The following is a 19140-nucleotide window of genomic DNA, read 5'->3' on the forward strand; positions in this document are numbered from 1 at the left end:
GACCCAGGCCAACCCACATATCTCAATATTGACCACAAGATTGGATCAGGCCTGGGCATGAGACCCAAGTCAGACCAGTCTCTGCTGCAGTTCCCTGAAGTTTCTGAAACAAGGAAAGAGGTGTTTGCTCTTTGCTGAGATCCTTAGCCTGGGACTACCCGAGGCCATTTTTTACTATTTGGACATGTGAGAATGAACGTCAGTGCAATGATGTCAGAAGATAGCAAAGCCAAGAGATGGAGCAGGACACAGACTCTGGTGATGGCCTTGGAGCTCCCAGATCCACCATGCCAGCACCTAGGGAACCCCTGGTAGTTTTAGAAATTAATATGCAAAATTTTTCCATTTCAGTTGCCTAAGCCAGTTCAAGTTGCATTTCTGTTACTTAAAACTGAAATGGTCTTGGGTCTTACCTTGTGGGCCAGTGGTAAAGAATCCACCTGCCAACTTAAGGGACATGGGTTCGATCCCTGGTCCGGAAAGATCCCACATGCCACAGGGTAACTAAGACCACCCTCTAGAGCCTGTGCTCAACAAAAGAACCCACTGCAACAAGAAGCTTGTTTGCATGCAACAATGAAGCACCTGCAACTAGAAAAAGCCTGAGCCCAACAACAAAGAGCTCCTGCACCTCATTAGAGACCCAATGCAGCCAAAAATAATTTTTTAAAAAACTGAAATGGTCTTGACTAATCCTATAGGTTCTTTATAAATGATCACTACCATTATTGCAATTAATATTATTATAAACACATTCCTAGGAAGATGCAGCCTTGGGGACACATAGGCCAGGTTCCCCCAGGGGTCACTGCTGCTCTCCACACTTTATACTAACCTTGGATATGAGCTCCCCAAGGGCGGGGGATTCATGTTTGCTGTTTATGTATCCCAGGTGCCTGGTGTCTGCACAAGCTAGGTAATTAACAGACTCCCACTGAATGAACAAACAGAGTTGGCCCACTGCCCCCTATCCCCCAGGCCTGGCTTCACATTTTGCCTTCTCTGTCCTTGGCTGACATCTGAATCCACTGGGGTGTTCTGCAGGAGTCTGTTTTGGCAAACTGATCTGTTTTCACAGCGTCCTTCCTAGGGTCTCACTCATCCCTTCATCTGCTCATATACTCAGTTTCCAAAATCTTTCTTTATTAGAAACGTCCATTATGGATCACACTTTCATAAAAATTAACTCAAAGTGAATCAAACACTTAAATGCAAAACTTGAAACCATAAAACTCTTGGAAGAAAACATAGGGAAAAAGTTCCTTGACATGAGTCTTGGCAATGATTTTTTTAGATAAGACACCTAAAACACAAGCATCAAAATAAAACCAAGTGGGACTATATCAGACTAAAATGCTTCTACACAACAAAAGAAATAATAAAATGAAAAGACAACCTATGAAATGGGAAAAAATATTTGCAAACCATACATCTGAAAGGGGTTAATATTTGAAATATACCAAGAACTACAAGTCCATAGCAAAGTAATAATGATGATGATGCTATAATTAACACAGGACCTGAATAAACACTTTTCAAAGTGGCCAACAGGTACATGAAAAGATGCTCAACATTACTAATCATTAGGGAAGTGAAAATGAAAACCACAGTGAGATATCACCTCACACTTGTTACAATGACAATCATCAAAAGACTGATAAGTGGAGAAGGGGGAACCTTTGTGCACTGTCAGTGGGAATGTAAATTGGTGTAGCCACTATGGAAAACAGCATGGAGATTCCTCAAAAAGTTAAAGGTAGAACTACCATGCTGCTGCTACTGCTAAGTCGCTTCAGTCGTGTCCGACTCGGTGTGACCCCATAGATGGCAGCCCACCAGGCTCCCCCGTCCCTGGGATTCTCCAGGCAAGAACACTGGAGTGGGTTGCCATTGCCTTCTCCAATGCATGAAAGTGAAAAGTGAAAGTGAAGTTGCTCAGTCGTGTCCGACTCAGCGACCCCATGGAATGAAGCCTGCCAGACTCCTCCGTCCATAGGATTTTCGAGGCAAGAGTACTGGAGTGGGGTGCCATTGCCTTCTCCGAGAACTACCATGTGACCCAGCAATTCCACCTCTGGGAATATATCTAAAGCAAATGAAAACACTATGTCGAAGAGATATCTATCCCCATGTTCATAGCAGCATTATTTACAACAGCCAAGACATGCCAACAAACTAAGTTCATTGACAGATGAATGGATAAAGACACTGGTATGCCCACACACAATTATATACATGCATGCAATGGAATATTAATCAGTCATAAAAAGAAGGAAATACTGCCATTTGTGACAACATGAGTAGACCTTGAGGGCAATATGCCAGGTAAAATCGGTCAAATACTATATGGTATCACATATGTATATGTGTGTGTGCAACCTAAAACAAAGAACAGAAGGCCAAATGCAAAGAAAAAAAAGACTTGTTATCTGTGCAAGGGGTGGGTGCTGTGGGGAGGGGGAAACCGAAGGCAGTCAGTTGAAAGTACAAACTTTCAGTTATAAGACAAATATCTAAGGATGTACTATACAACATGATGGCTATAGCTAACACCACTGTATGGTATGTTTGAAAGTTGTTAGGAGATGGGCTTCCCAGGTGGCACAGTGGTAAAGAATCCACCTGTCAATGCAGGAGACGGAAGAGACTTGGATTCACTCCCTGGCTCGGGAAAATCCCGTGGAGTAGGAAATGGTAATCCACTCCAGTATTTTTTTTGTTTTGATAGATAAGAAGTGGATTTATTCAGAGAGAAACACACTGCACAGACGGAGTGTGGGCCATCACAGAAGGTGCCACTCCAGTATTCTTGCCTAGGAAATCCCATGGACAGAGGAGCCTGGTGGGCTACAGTCCACACAGTCGCAAAGAGTTGGACACGACTGAGCACACAAGAGATCCTTAACACAATATTGTAAATCAACCGTGCTTCAGTTTTTTAAAAAAAGTAGATCATAAGAGTCACCAGGAACAAAAGTTTCATCTTTTTATTTCACCTACATAAAATGACAGAGGGAATTCCCTGGTGATCCAGTGGTTAGGACGCTATGATTCCACTGCAGGGGGCATGGGTTTGATCCCTGGTCAGCATCTCGCGTGCCACGGGAACCAGGGAGAGATGCAAAGTGAACAATGCTTTGCCTGCCTTCAGGGAGCTTCTATTCTAATGCGGACGTATGTTGACAATTTTGGCACAATTAGGTTATTTTAGGCGTTTGGTTAATTTTCTGGTATTCTTCTACAGGCCAGATAATGAAATTAAAGAGTGCATTTTGGTTTTAAGCTAAGTTGAGACTAACCTGTTTGCTGCTGCTGCTAAGTCGCTTCAGTCGTGTCCGACTCTGTGCGACCCCATAGACAGCAGCCCACCAGGCTCCACTGTCCCTGGGATTCTCCAGACAAGAACACTGGAGTGGGTTGCCATTTCCTTCTCCAGTGCATGAAAGGGAAAAGTGAAAGTGAAGTTGCTCAGTCGTGTCCGACTCTTAGCGACCCCATGGACTGTAGCCTACCAGGCTCCTCCATCCATGGGATTTTCCAGGCAAGAGTACTGGAGTGGGTTAGCCACCTTCAAAGAAGGTGGACAGAGGGGCCAAGTCCCTGCTGAAAGGACACAGCGCAAACTGGGAGCAGGTCTGGAGCTCGTACCCAGGTCTCTTGCGTCTGGAAGCAGGGTGGTGGAGCACAGAGGGTTTGGGTCTGAGAACGGTGATCTGGACTTGAATCTAGGACCTGCTGTTTATAAGCAGTGGACCTTGGGTAACAACACCACATCATCTCCTCTGCTGGTTCATACCCCACCTTGGTAAAGGTTTTTACATTGTTCCTGTTATTGACATTCACATCCTCTTCCGCTCCACAATCACGTCTTTATTGCTTTCTCCACAGGTCGACTCAAAAGAGGAAAAGCCTTGAAATAGCATTTATGTGACTACAATTGTTAAATATCGTTTATTGTAAACACCTCCTTTTAACTGAAGCTAGTTGGACTGAGGCTTGTGTTGGGTCATGTTTTGTTGAACTGGATGAGATGTAGCCCCAGACCTCTGGGACAGAGCTCCCCCTGGGCCCGTTTCTTGAGCCTATGACCCAAGCAGTCACCCAGGGCCTGTGTTCAGAAGGGCCCTATGCTTGGTTTGATGCTTTGCTGTTGCTGTCTTGAAATTCTAAATACTTTTGAACACAAGGCCCCACAATTATATGGCCAGTCCTAAGCTCACAACCTTGATGCTAGAGGCCCAAGTGGTCTGAGAAACTCCTTTGTTGAGCACCTTCCCTTGGGAGGAAAGCAGGGACCTTAGGCAGGTCCTGAAGTAGCCAGGAAAAATTGAAGTGATATGCTGTGGACCTGAGTGATGGCTTGTGAATGTGCCCCATGTGGCGATGTCAGGCTGCCCTGTTTCAAGTTCCCTCTTTAACAGTGGCTGAAAGGTTGGTGAACATTGGGCTGCATGAAGGAGGTGGGATTGTCCTCATGAGGGCATCAGGGCTGAATGGTCTCCCGAAGGTGCCACAGCTTTTAAATGGCAGGTCCTAGGTTCAAGACCAGGTCACCAGTTCTCAGACCCAAACTCTCTCTGCTCCATCACCCTGCCTCCAGACCAGTGCCGCACGCGATGCAACAGACCTGGGTATGAGTTCCAGACCTGCTCCCAGTTTGTGCTGTGTCCTTTCAGCACGGACTTGCCCCCTCTGAACACTCAGCCCAGAGTCTGAGGGAGTGGATAAACTTTAAAAGTCCCTTTCAAACAATACTGTGTAACTAATTAAGAGAAAAGAATTTCTTCTATAGACAGATTTCAGCTAATGAAAGCAGAAGGAATGAAATATAATACCATTTGGCAGCTAGTATCGTAAAAGAGAATCAGATCCCATGGACCTCCTGATAAAAGATCTCAACACCACCTTGCCAATCTCAACACAGTTTTGCCAAAAAACAAAACAAACGAATCAGATCAGCTTCTAATAACCAGTAGGACAAAGGATAGAAGAACATGTCCAACTACACCACAGGACAGCAATCAGCAAAGTCCAGATGGAGTGAAACGCAACAAGATAAACAACTAGTTTCTTCCAACAAATGAAACAAAACACTAGGCCCAAAGAAACTCAAAAGACATATTGACCAGTTATACCTTATTTGGATTGAAATGTAAACAAACTGTAAAAAGATAATTAGGTCACAGCTGGAAATGTGAATATTGGCTCTTTGATAATATTAGGAAGTGCTAGTCACTCAGTCATGTTCAACTCTTTGCGACCTCATGGACTGTAGCCCACCATGGAAATTCTGTCCATGGAATTCTCCAGGCAAGAATACTGGAGTGGGTTGCCATTCCCTTCTCCAAGGGATCTTCCTGACACAGAGACTGAACCTGGTTCTCCCGCATTGCAGGCAGATTCTTTACCATCTGAGCCACCAGGAAACCCCCAACAATAATATTAGGAATTGTTAATTTGGGGGGCGTGATCCTGGTGCTATGATTATGGTTTAGTTTATTTGTAAGGAAGGGTCCTTTCAGGGAGACACACTGACATATTTATGGATGAATGGATGTCATGCCTGGGATCTGCTTCAAAGTCACAGAGGAAGAGGGATGTGGATGGGGAGGTGGGTCTGGATGAGGCAAGATGAGCCATTGGTTGATGACTGTCACAGCTGAGTGATAGAGATATGGGGGGTTGTTATATTTTTATTGTCTCGATTTTGTGTATAGTTTTCAGTTTTTAAAAAGTTCCTCCAGCCTATGCGAGAGGCCAGTGGTGGCCAGGGCTGAGGGTGGGAGACCAAGGGAAAGATGGACATGGCTTCTCAGAGCAGGCCTGGGGGCTGATTAAGGGGACACCAGGTCCTACCTCTCCCTGCCCACCTCCCATGGCCAGGCTGAGCCCTGGAATGTTGCAATCACTCATGCCCAGGTTCAGACTTAAAGGCTTTCTTGGTGTTTAGATGAGCTCATGGAGTTGGACACTGTAATTGAAGAACCCTGGTCCTTGCCCACAACCCACCTCTGTCCTCCCCAGGGGACACCAGTTTCGTATTCCAGGCACATCCTGGGCCACATCAGGTCATCTGGCCACGAGCACAGGCAGGAGAGGGCATGCGTGCATGCCCAGTTGCTCAGGGTCTGACTCTCTGCGACTCTATGAACTGCGACCCACCAGGCTCCTCTGTCCATGGGATTTTCCAGGCAAGAATACTGGACTGGGTTGCCATTTTCTGCTCCAGGGGATCTTCCCAGCCTAGGGATCCAACCCACCTCTCCTGCGTCTCCTGCCTCGGCAAGTGGATTCTTCACCACTGAGCCACCTGGGAAGCCAGTAGCTGGTGGGAGCTGGGAGTTATCCTCACGTGTACTTCCTACAACATCCCTGGTGGTGGTAGTGTGGCCAGGCCACAGCCTGAAGACCTGGAGGGTCAGAGACCCATTCTCAGGCTCACCACCCAGGAATGCTCCCCCAGGAAGTTGATGCTGACCACCTTATTGCCTAATTTGCTGCATGACCTTGATAAAACACTTTCCCTTCCTGGGCCTTGGGTTCCCCATCAAAAAGGAGACTGCTCTTGTGTTTCTCGGTGGGCTGCTATTGACCTTCAGGATGGACAGTTCTCCCTAGTTTGCATTCCCGGCCCCGACCATTAAATGCCCACAGTAGTCCCTGTTACCATGGGAACCAGAAAACACCCCATACATTTCCAACCACTCCTGGGGTGCAAACTGCTATATGTCTCTAAGACATTACCAAGCCCATAGTTCTGTGTTTCTGGAGAATTCAGGACAAACTGAGGAAGGGAGGGGCAGAAACTGTTAATGTGGCTTGTGGTCTCACAGAGAGATGATACTCGGGTGGGTCTTGAAATACAACTAGGAATCTGCAAACTGAGCAAGTGACCATGGATGGTATGGGGGGAGCTGAGAACATTCTAGGTGACAGGATCAGCCCAGGCACAACACAGAGGGATGCAACCATGGAGTGTTTGGAGGACAGGGGTTCCCTGTGACCCCTAGAAAACCATGCAGTGGAGATAGGCCATCATCTTGGGGACAACAGGGAACCAGCAAGGATTTTCAAAAGGGGGCGGGAGCAGGTTTTCCCTGGTCCCTCTGGATGAAGAAATCACTGATGCCTTTGTATGAATCAGGAGACTGGCACTCTTCCTAGAAAGAACTCATGGGTCAACACTGCAGAGGGTACAATTCCCCAGCTGGAATTTCTCACCCCCATGGCACCTTGGTGGGAGAGAGATTTGGAGGTGACAGTGGAGGAGGGGCTGCTCACATTCTCAAATCATCGAAGAGGCCTGAGCTGGGAGCAAGAGTGAAAGCGTGTGGGTGAGTGTGTGAATGTGTGTGCAGGTCTGCAGGGGAGTGTGTGATGAGTGTGAACGGGTGAACAGTGCTCATCTAACAAGTACACGGCAGGCACATAGCGGTGAGCAAGCACTGACCTGGCCCTTGTCCTCATGGAGCATGCAATCTAGTGTATCTAGGGGAGGAGAGAGTAATAGACAAGAAAGCAGAACCACATTCCAGAAATCAGATCAGGACCCTGGGGCCTCCGCCCTGCCCTGGCCACAGGACGGACCCGGGACCCCAGGGCAGCGGATCAGAACCTCCTTCTGACTCTTGGGCAGAGCGACACACAGCCCCCCGCCACCACCTGCCCCTCATTTCTGCTCCCAGTCTGGCCACTTGGCCCTCCAGGGCTGTCTTGTCTCTTAACCCTGCCCAGGCTCGTTTTCCAGCCTTTCCAGCGATTTCTGGTGCTCGTGTGGGTGGGTGTCTATCTCTGCGTGGATTTGGTTTTGGCTCTGAGATGAGCAAAGCCAGAACAAGGGCACTGTGAGCACAGACGAGGCTCTCTGGGAACCCCCCCTTCCCGTGACCCTCACGGAAGGGGACGCGGAGGCCACTGGGCCTCCTGGGGCCGGCACCTCTCCCTGGCACACATGTCGTGCACATCCACACCCTCAGCACACTAACCCCCTGAGCCAGCCAGCGTGCCAGCCTTACAGGGAGGAAATGCCAGCCGCGTTTCTCTAAGCCTCTCTCGGCCTCCCCAGGGACTCTCTGCCGCCCAGCACTTCCTTTGAGGCCAAGGCAGTGGGGTGGGCCTGGGCCGCCCCGGGCGGGCCTCCAGTGGGGGCCTGTGACTCAAGGCTCAGTCAGGCGGAGGCAGGATGTCGGCCCATTCACTGGGCCACGAGGAATCTCACTCTTCTATTTATAGGCCACACAACTGCTGGCCCAGCCTGGTGGGAGGAAGTGGCCGTGGCTGGCGAGTCAGGGGAATGGGGGCAGCAGTGCTAGAACCCGAATGAAGCCAGCCCTCATTGGCCACCTCCGCCCACCTCGGGGTGGGGGTGGTTTCCAGACTGGGCATCAACTGGACTAGCTCTTCCACTCTGGAATGGTCAAGGTGGGGATGGGCCAGGAGATGAGCCCAGGGCCCTCGTGACCTATGAACTGAGCTATAGGAGGTGGTAGACACAGGGTGGCTTGGCCTGTTGTGAGCCCCGAAGGGTGGGCAGAGGCCAGGCTTTCGGAAGTTTGGACCCCGGAAACTCATCCTATTCTTCCCATGTTGGAGTCCCAACTCACTTCATCCATCAAAGACCCCTGCCCCTAGCTACCATCTGGCCATATAGCAGGATGGCTCCTTGTTCTTAAGAAGCTATGATTTGATGCCTGCTATGAGCTGAACCTATCATGTACACTGCTACGTTCAATCTCACAAAGCCTTGTAACAGGTATCAATAAGCCCATTTAACAGAAGTAAAAATTGAGGTTCAGGATGGTTAAGGTACTTGCTTGGCTTTGAGCATGTGCACAAGTGTGTATTAACTGTACAAAATGTGCAAAAGGGGGACTATGGAGCCCTGTCTGAGGGTGCCGTGAGGAGTGAAGGAGCTGATGCTGGCTTTTCTGTGTTGTCATCTCTTTGTGATGCATCATCCACGTGGTTTATTTACTGTGTCTTCAGTTGAGCTTGGGCTTCCCGGATGGCTCAAATGGTTAAGAATCCGCCTGCAGTGCAGGAGACCCAAGTTCAATGCCTGGGTCAGGAAGATACCCTGGAGAAGGAAATGGCACCTCACTCCAGTATTCTTGCCTCGAGAATCCCATGGACGGAGGAGCCTGGTGGGCTACAGTCCACGAGGTCACAAGGATTCAGAGCGACTAACACTTTCACTTTCACAGCTGAGCTTGCATCTCTGATCACATCCTTTTGATGGGAGTCAATTTCCGGAACAGAAGACCCTTCCAACTGAGCTTACTGGGGCCACTTCAGAGGAAACCAGACAAGGGCCGCAGTGGATGCTGCAAAGCTGCCGTCGCCCTCAGAGAATGTGCGAGGGGCCGTCACCCTTCCTCTGTACCCCCAGGGCCTCCATCCTCGGTTCATTCCTGAGCCCTGGACCTGGCCACTCTCTGCGGCTGCTGTGACCCAGTGCACATTGTATCCTGAGGATGCCCAAAGCAGCTGTGAGGTCTTTGTTGAAAGGGCTCAGGCCCTCATCTCAAAGCCAGGCAGGATGGGAGGGAAGACTAAGGGAGGGACTGGGTAGAGGGTATTAGGGTCAACAGGAGGTAGATTCTCATGGCCTTGACCCGAAGAGGGGCCTCCCCCAGCCTTAAATGTCTTATCTACCTCCCCAAACAAAGTTCTCACCTTTCCTTTCACCCCACACACATCTGCTCCCAAGGTGATCGGCAAATCTCAGGGCCTTTTCTGCATCTTGCAAACTTTGCAACCTCTGCCAGTCTTTGAAAAAAGTCACTGACCTTTTTCTTTCAAGCAGGATGCCATGAGGGCACATCCGAAGGAAGAGGGGTGGGGCAGAGAGGGTTGGTTCTGTGGGGTGCTCTGAGCCTGAGGAGGAACTAGGGTGAAGGGAAGAGGAGCCTCCAGGGGTGAGGGTCTTGGGGAAGGAAAGGAGGTAAAGCTTCCAGAATATGGAAGAAGCTCTGGCTGGTTGAAGGCCTGAGGCTCGAGTCCAGGGTGCGGTGGGGAAGTAGGGGGAGGCTGGATGGATGAGCAGCTCTCTGGGGCCTGGGGTCAGGCTACACTTTCCTCTGAGCCCACGACTGAAGCCAGACAAGGGTCCAGGCAGGAGACCATTTAGGAAGCTCCTCTGGCCTTGGAGGTTGAAGGGGTTGGAGGAGACAGGCTGGCGGCAGGTAGGCCAATGAGACCCCAGCACAATCTTCCTGGTGAGAGACGAGAATGGATGAACTTGGGAGGGGGAGACGGGGGGCTAGGAGGGAGAGTGATGATGTGAGGTTGACTGTCTTCGTTGCCCCCCTCCACATCTCCCCCATACTGATGAGGGTAGGGGTGACTAGAATGGGGAGTGGAGGAGCCCCTGATGAGCCTGAGACCTCGGCGACAGGGCCAGCTGGACGGGTACAGAGATGACATCATTTTCGTATACTTAACCCAAGGTAAACAGCGGTGGAAAAACCCAAGCACTCATTATCTAACTTGGTACCCAGCTGCCGGCTCCTTAACAACCGGTTTCCTGGGATTCTGCAGCTCCCTTGCAGAAGGGAGCCGGAACCAGGGGCTTCCCCTCCCTGGGCGCAGGCAGTGTGACTCGGGCCCCTTTGCCTGGGGCCTCATCCTTGGACTCATGCCCTACTTGTTCACGGGGCCTGGTTTGCTGAGGGGCCAGGCAGCAGGCCAGCCATTCGGATGCAGTGGAGATCAAAAGTGAGTGTGGTCTGAGGGTTTGATCCTAGTGACCAGCTGGGCTTGAGAGCCCAGGAGTAGCGGGAAGTGGGGAGACGGGTGGGGGAGCTGTTTAGAAGCATTCAAGCAAAAGCTGGATGAATCTGAAGGCTCCTTGGAGATCACCCAGTCTGACCCTTGATGCCTCAGACGGGTAAACTGAGGCCAAGAGAACTCACATGACATATCTAGAATCATATACCTGGAGAGCGGGGTGGGACTAAAACCCTGGTGTTCTGATATCAGTGATTCTTTCTGACGAATTCACTGAGAAACTGGCCAACTCAAGAATATAAACAGTTCAGGGGCTAAGACTCCATGCACCCAATGCAGGGGACCTGGGGCCAGGGAACTAGAGCAGCTCACATGCTGCAGCTAAGGCCTGGCACAAGAAAATAAATAAAGATAATTTATATATGTATTTGTAAAAAAAAAAAAAGAAAAGAAAAAATAAAGCATGTAGACTACCCACTACCCTCCCTCTTCCCCTCAACACCCAGGCACACACACCTGTGCGTTCTCTAGAGGGTCAAAGAGAGAGAGAGAAATGCTTTCTTGCTGGCTGGGTTCCAAGTGCTTCCCCTCATCCCCAGAACCCACCCTGCAATCTAAACCTGGAGCAGAAGGAAAAGCTCCCTCCTTGTGGAAAGAGCCGGCAGTGACCGCAGTGGCTGGGCGGCCTCAGGGGCACCGGCCCTTTGCCATCGCTCCCTGCAGCAGTTCTGGGCATGCCTGGCCCTCTCCACCCGCCCTCGATGGGAAGCCTCGGTCGGGGAACCTTTCAGAGAGCACCGAGGCCCTGCAAGTCTCTGCAGGCTGCTCACACTCAGGGGCTCCAGGCCTTTCCAAAGGACCACTGCCCACCCCACAAAAGATCTGGTAGATTTTGTTATTTGCCTTAAACAAGAGTGACCACAAACAGCAGTACCCCTTTCGGAGAATGGATGCATATGTATGTATGGCTGAATGCCTTCGCTGTCCACTTGAAACTATCACAACATTGTTAACTGGCTACACTCCAGTACAAAATAAAAAGCTAAAAAATAAAAAGGTACCCCTTTCTCTAATGTCAGTTGAATGAAACACAGCATGCGGGAAAGCAGGAAACCTAGCCCAACAACTTTCAACAGGTCCTTAAACACTCTCGGACCTCAGTTTCCCTAGTTGTATTGACCCCTAAGTGTCCCTGAGCTTCATGACCCTGTGAGTCTGAATGACTATTTAATACAAATGCTTAACTCCAAGCCCCAAAAATCTACCCCCAGCCATGTGAATCCCTCACATCTTTTTGACAGCCACCCAAGAAGATGTCCAGCCTGCCTTCTCGGGTTATGTGCTAGGTTTCATCATGACCCCTGAACAATGTCCACATCCTAATCCAAAGAACCTGGCAATGTGTTACCTTAAATGGCAAAAGAGAATTAATAAATGTGATCAACTAAGGATCCTAAAATGAGATTATTTTGGATTATCTGGGTGAGCCCTATATAATCACGAGGGTCCTTATAATAGGGAAGTGGGAGAGCCCGAGTCCCAGAAGATGATGCAGTGATGAGCAGAGGAGAGAAGGCAGAGGTCAGAGTGATTTGAGAAAGAGGCCATGACCCAGGCGGGCAACCTCTGGGAGTCAGAAAGGCAAGCAAATGGATTCTCTCCTGGAAGGAATGCGACCCTGCCAATGACTTAGTTTTAGGACTTCTGATCTCCAGCATTGTAAGAGAATAAATCTGGTTGAAGCTACTAATACTAAGGTTGTGGACTTTGCTACAGTAGCAACAGGAAAGGAATACTATTGTAACCAGCTAACTACCGGGACAGATGGCCACTCACATTCATTGCAGGCCATCCTGGCTGTCCTCTGCCCCTTTTGCTGGGCCACGGCCATTTCCTTGGGAACTCCAAGACAGCTGCCTCTGCTGGCTACAGTCTTCACGTGGGCTTCCTTCTCCAAGACACCCCAGATCGGGAGGTCCCTGCCTGTTCACCCAGCAGTAAACATTGACACTCTCCAAGGAAGAGCAGGCGTTTGCTCCTCTCCTGGGTGCTGAGTGGAGCACATGTGCACATGCTCCCTGCCCTGAGCACAGACCCCTCACAGGTGGGGCAGCTGCCACATCATGCATGGAACCATCCTCACCAAGACCACGGAGGCTCCATTTCTTTCTTTTCTTTCTTTCCTTCTAGCTATCATTTTATTATTTTTCTCTTTATAACTACAGTTGTTGAAAATGTAATGTTTGCTTGATCTCGGCAATTCCTCTTTTTTTTTTTTTTGTATTTAAACTTTTTATTTTGTATTGAGGAATAGCCGATTAACAATGTTGTGATAGCTTCAGGTGAACAATGAAGGGACTCAGCCATACATATATATTCTCCCCCAAACTCCCCTCCCATCTAGGCTGCCACATAACATTGAGGAGAGTTCCCTGTGCTATACAGTAGGTATAAAATTATCCATTTTAAATACAGCCGTGTGTGCATGTCTATCTCAAACTCCCCAACTATCCCTTCCCCCATTCCTTCCCCAGCAACCATAAGTTCATTCTCCAAGTCGGTGAGTCTGTTTCTGTAAGTTCATTTGTATCATTTCCTTCTAGATTCCACATATAAGGGATGTCACATGATATTCCTCCTCTGTCTGACTTACTTCACTTGGTATGACAGTCTCTAGGTCCATCCATGTTGCTGCAAACGGCATTATTTCATTCTTTTTAATGAGAGGCCGGTTTCTAAGCGGGCCTACCTGTGTGAGAGGCTCTTCCCTTCTTCATGAATTCTTTTCAGGGACCCCCATATTCCACCCAGCCCATCATCTCCAGGGTGGCCCACCATTCTCAGTATGAATGACTCCAGCTGTGTACGTGGTTCAAGGCTTATGTGTTTCTTCCAAAGATGTTGCCCAGCCACCCCCTCCCCGCCCACATGATTCCTCGCCACAACTAGAGAAAGCCTATATGCAGCAACAAAGACCCAGCACAAAAATAAAGAAATTTTTAAAAATAAGCAAATAAAAGGTGAGAACATACCTAGGTTTTAAAAGAAAAGAAAAAAGAAAGTGGACTTAACTTCCACCTAAGTGTGCAACTGACATGTGTTCTCTGAAGAGAAAAAATTAGGAAAAAAATAGTAAGGAAGAAAGGAAAGAAGGAACAAAAGAGGCAAGAAACTTAAGTTTCCATTGATGGACAAATAGATAAAGAAGTTGTTTGTATATATATGTGTATATATATACAATGGAATATTACTCAGCCTTAAAAAGGAAACCCTGCAAATTGTAACAACATGGATGGACTTTGACGGCATTCAGTTCAATTCAGTTCAGTTGCTCAGTCGTGTCTGACTTTTTGCGACCCCACGGACTGCAGCACGCCAGGCTCCCCTGTCCATCACCAGCTCCCAGAGCTTGCTCAAACTCATGTCCATAGAGTCAGAGATGCCATCCAACCATATCACCCTCTGTCCTCCCCTTTTCCTCCTGCCTTCAATCTTTCCCAGCATTAGGGTCTTTTCCAATGAGTCAGTTCTTTGCATCAGGTGGCCGAAGTATTGGAGCTTCACCTTTAGCGTCAGTCCTTCCAATGAATATTCAGGACTGATTTCTTTAGGATTGACTGGTTTGATCTCCTCGCAGTCCAAGGGACTCTCAAGGGTTTTCTCCAACACCACAGTTCAAACACGCTGGCTAGGATATCAGAAAAGGAGGATGCAATGAGGTCAGAGGGCATTATCCTAAGTGAAATAAGCCAGACAGAGGAAGACAAACACTTTATGATCCCATTTATATTTGGAATCTAAAAAACCAAGCAAACTACCCCAAACTCATAGAAAAAGAGATTGGATTTGTGGTTACCAGAGGTGGGGCTTGCTCCTTGGAAGAAAAGCTATAACAAACCTAGACAGTGTATTAAAAAGCAGAGACATCACTTTACTGACAAAGGTCCATATAGTCAAAGCTATGGGTTTTCCAGGAGTCATGTACAAGTGTGAGAGCTGGACCATAAAGAAGGCTGAGCGCCGAAGAATTGATACGTTTGAACTGTTGTGCTGGAGAAGACTCCTGAGAGTCCTTTGGACTGCAAGGAGATCAAACCAGTCAATCCTAAAGGAAATCAACCCTGAATATCCATTGGAAGGACTGATGCTGAAGCTCCAATACTTTGGCCACCTGATGCGAACAGACAACTCTTTAGAAAAGACTTTTATGCTGGGAAAGACTGAAGGCAAAAGGAGAAGGGGGAAGCAAAGGATGAGATGGTTGGATGTCATCACCGACTCAATGGACATGAGTTTGAACCAATTCCAGAAGATAGTGACAGACAGGGGAGCCTGGCAGGCTGCAGTCCATGGGGTTTCAGAGAAGGACACAACTTAGCAACTAAGCAGCAGCAACTGATATAGATATCAGATCACTTACCATTACTGGAATATTACTTCTTTATTTTAACGCAACCACAATCACACAAGCTACTCAGCACAGGCTTTTCTCTCATGCAGCAAATGTGGGATGAACTGCTTTCTGTCTCAACAGATCTACCTCTGCACCACTATTTTTCAGGGATATATGGTATTTGCCTCTGTGAATGTGCTATATTGTTATTAAGTCTGGTGTTGGACAATTGTGTTATTTCTAGTTTTTCAAAAATGTAAACAATGTTGCCTTGCAAATACTTCTTGGCCCACTTACTCAGCTATTTGGGGAGCATAAGTTCCTAGAGGTGAAATTGCTGGGCCAGAGGGTGTGTACATATTCCAAGCTTTTGGTGCATTTTTGTGCTCTGTTCTTACTTCCAGACCCATTTCTTTTATGCTCTGGATTTATTACCCACTTTACAAGGACAAATACATTTAGGTAGAGATTCTGCTATTTGTAATTCTCCAGACTATGTATTTCCATTAATATGTGTGGTTGAAAAAAAAAAAAAAAGACTCTATAGTTTCTATTTTTAAAGCACCAAGCATATCCAAGCATATTCTCACCTTGATATTCCTGTGTGCCTGGCTCTTCCTGGTAATACTGGAATTGGATTAAATGCTGTTTTTCCCTTCTAGAGTGAAAAGTTTCTAGGTCAAGACCCAAACCCGGTCATTTACTGAACCTCAGTTTTATTGTTGCTGGTGTTGTTTAGTAGCTAAGTCGTATCCGACTCTTTGTGACCCCAGAGACTGTAGCCTGCCAGGCTCTTCTGTCCATGGCATCTCCCAGGCAAGAAGACTAGAGTGGGTTGCAATTTCCTTCTCTAGGAGATCTTCCTGACCCAGGAATCAAACCCACGTCTCCTGCATTGACACATGGATTCTTTATCACTGAGCCACCAGGGAAACCTGAACCTCAGTTTACTCATCTGTAAATTGGAGCTATTAACAGTACTTTGTAGGATTTTCCTGGAAGTGAAATGAACCCAGCTCAGTGCCTGACACACAGGGAAATCTCAGCACTTTTGTGCTGTCCCATCCCTCGGGGACGGGTGGTGGGTGAGGGGGTCTCCTGGCCCACATGTTGGCTCTGATCCTAGCAAGGCCTGCCCACATTTCCAGCCACCCAAGGTTAATTGTCTCTCTCAAGAACAACCCCCAGATTTGCCCCACCTTAAAAAGCCCTTGAGCTCTCAGAAGGACAACCACATAAGAGAACAGAACATTAGAGAAAATTGCTTGTCTAAAATAGACAAATAATTTTCATTTCATTCTTACTTCTGTGTTCTACTTTCTCTCTCCTTGCTGTTCCTTTTTCTACAGAAGCCAGGCATGAGGGTGATATTATTCCTATAAATTCTTCAGATAGATTACATAATAATCTAGACTGGAGACAAAAAAAGAAAGGCAACCACCTGGTAAATGGACAGAAGTCTTTGCGACTGTTTAGAGAGCCAAAGCCCAGGCCACTCCTTGCCTCCTGACACTCAGGAGCTGACTGGCCTCATTCTCGGGGTTCCCAAAGAGAGTCATGGTTGCACATGCTCAGAGCTGCATGGCCCAACTTCCCGGGTGATCAGAATCACCTGGGATGCTTATAAAAATGCAGATTCCTGGGCCCCATGCCAGATCTGAATCAGATTCTCCTGGAGGGAGACCTGCATATTTACAAATACACAGTATACATTTAACAAGTGGCCACAGGCACTTCTTAACATCAGGAAAATATGACCAGCACTGTTACAGATGGAGAAAACTTGAGTAATTTTCAAACTTGGCTGCAAATTAGTCTCCTGGGGACCTTTAAAAGCCCCCAATGCTCGGTTAAATCAGAATCGTAATCATCTTAAATCATGTGCAGGAGTCATTGGGAAGACCTCTGACTATGTACATGTGGGCCAAAAGTCCAGGGTTCTAACACTGGCTTTGCTTCTAACCCATTGAGCAGCATCTCTAGTCCCCAGCTTCACACATGCAAAATGAAGGACATGGACTAGCCCACAGAGAAAACACTTTCTGTCATGTGTAATCAGTCTGATTGATTAGAGGTGGCTGCTGGGGCTGCAATATTGAGAAGGATTCCAGGGTTCAGACTGGGCTAAATAGAAAACAGTGGATCAATTAGTGATGTCTGCCACGGGTGCAGATTAGAGGGTGATGGCTTGTGTGTCAAGAGTTTGCTATCTCTGGACTAGATCATCTATAAGATTCCCTCTGAGCCTCAGCAACGTAATAATAATGACAATGACACCAGGTTTATTGTGAAGAATAATTGAGATAATCTATGCAAATACCTTGTAGCCTATAAAGTGCTATACAGATGTTAGTTATGATAATAGTAATTATTTTAGTTCTAGGATGCTATTTCTTTGACACTTTTTAAGGCAGAGTCATGAGCAGCAAGTGGCCTGTCTGAGTGGCAGTGAGATGTCTGGGTCAAAATGCACTATTGGATTGGGAATCATGGGATTATAGGAATGGACAAATTTGGAAAACTCAGCAGTGGCCACAGGACTGGAAAAGGTCAGTTTTCATTCCAATCCCAAAGAAAGGCAAGGCCAAAAAATGTTCAAACTACCACACAATTGCACTCATCTCAGGCAATGGCACCCCACTCCAGTACTCTTGCCTGGAAAACCCCATGGACAGAGGAGCCCGGTGGGCTGCAGTCCATGGGGTCTCGAAGAGTCGGACACGACTGAGCGACTTCACTTTCACTTTTCACTTTCATGCATTGGAGAAGAAAATGGCAACCCACTCCAGTGTTCTTGCCTGGAGAATCACAGGGACGGGGGAGCCTGGTAGGCTGCCGTCTATGGGGTCGCACAGAGTCAGACACGACTGAAGCGACTTAGCAGCAGCAGCACACGCTAGCCAAGTAATGCTCAAAATTCTCCAAGCCAGGCTTCAACAGTTTGTGAACTGTGAACTTTCAGATGTTCAAACTGGATTTAGAAAAGGCAGAGGAACCAGAGATCAAATTGCCAACATCCGTTGGATCATCGAAAAAGCAAGAGAATTCCAGAAAAACATCTGCTTTGTTGACTACACCAAAGCCCTTGACGATGTGGATCACAACAAACTGTGGAAAATTCTTAAAGAGATGGGAATACCAGACTGCCTTACCTGCTTCCTGAGAAATCTGTATGCAGGTCAGGAAGCAACGGTTAGAACCATACATGGAACAACGAACTGGTTCCAAATTGGGAAAGGAGTACATCAAGGCTATATACTGTCACCCTGCTTATTTAACTCATATGCAGAGTACATCATGCAAAATGCCAGGATGGATGAAGCACAAACTGGAATCAAGATTGCTGGGAGAAGTATCAATAACCTCAGATATGCAGAAAAGCAAAGAGGAACTAAAGAGCCTCTTGATAGAAGTGAAAGAGAAGAGTGAAAAAGCTGGCTTATAACTCAACATTCAAAAAACTAAGATCATGGCACCTGGTCCCATCACTTCATGGCAAATAGATGGGGAAACAATGGAAACAGTGACAGATTTTATTTTCTTGGGCTGCAAAATCACTGCATATGATGACTGCAGCCATGAAATTAAAAGACGCTTGGCTCCTTAGGAAGAAAAGCTATGACAAACCTAGACAGCATATTAAAAAGCAGAGACATTACTTTATTGACAAAAGTACATATAGTCAAAGCTATGGTTTTCCCAGTGGTCATGTATGGATGTGAGAGTTGGACCATAAAGAAGGCTGAATGCTGAAGAATTGATGCTTTTGAACTGTGGTGTTGCAGAAGACTCAAGAGTCCCTTGGACTGCAAGGAGATCCAACCAGTCCATCCTAAAGGAGATCAGTCCTGAATATTCATTGGAAGGACTGATGCTGAAGCTGAAGTTCCAATACTTTGGCCACCTGATGTGAAGAACTGACTCATTGGAAAAGACTCTGATGCTGGGAAAGATTGAAGGCAGAAGGAGAAGGGGATGACAGAGGATGAGATGGTTGGATGGCATCACTGACTCGATGG

Source organism: Giraffa tippelskirchi, chromosome 3, assembly GCF_054371585.1.
Source record: "Giraffa tippelskirchi isolate mGirTip1 chromosome 3, T2T-mGirTip1v1.2.pri, whole genome shotgun sequence".
In the NCBI taxonomy this organism is placed as follows: Eukaryota; Metazoa; Chordata; class Mammalia; order Artiodactyla; family Giraffidae; genus Giraffa; species Giraffa tippelskirchi.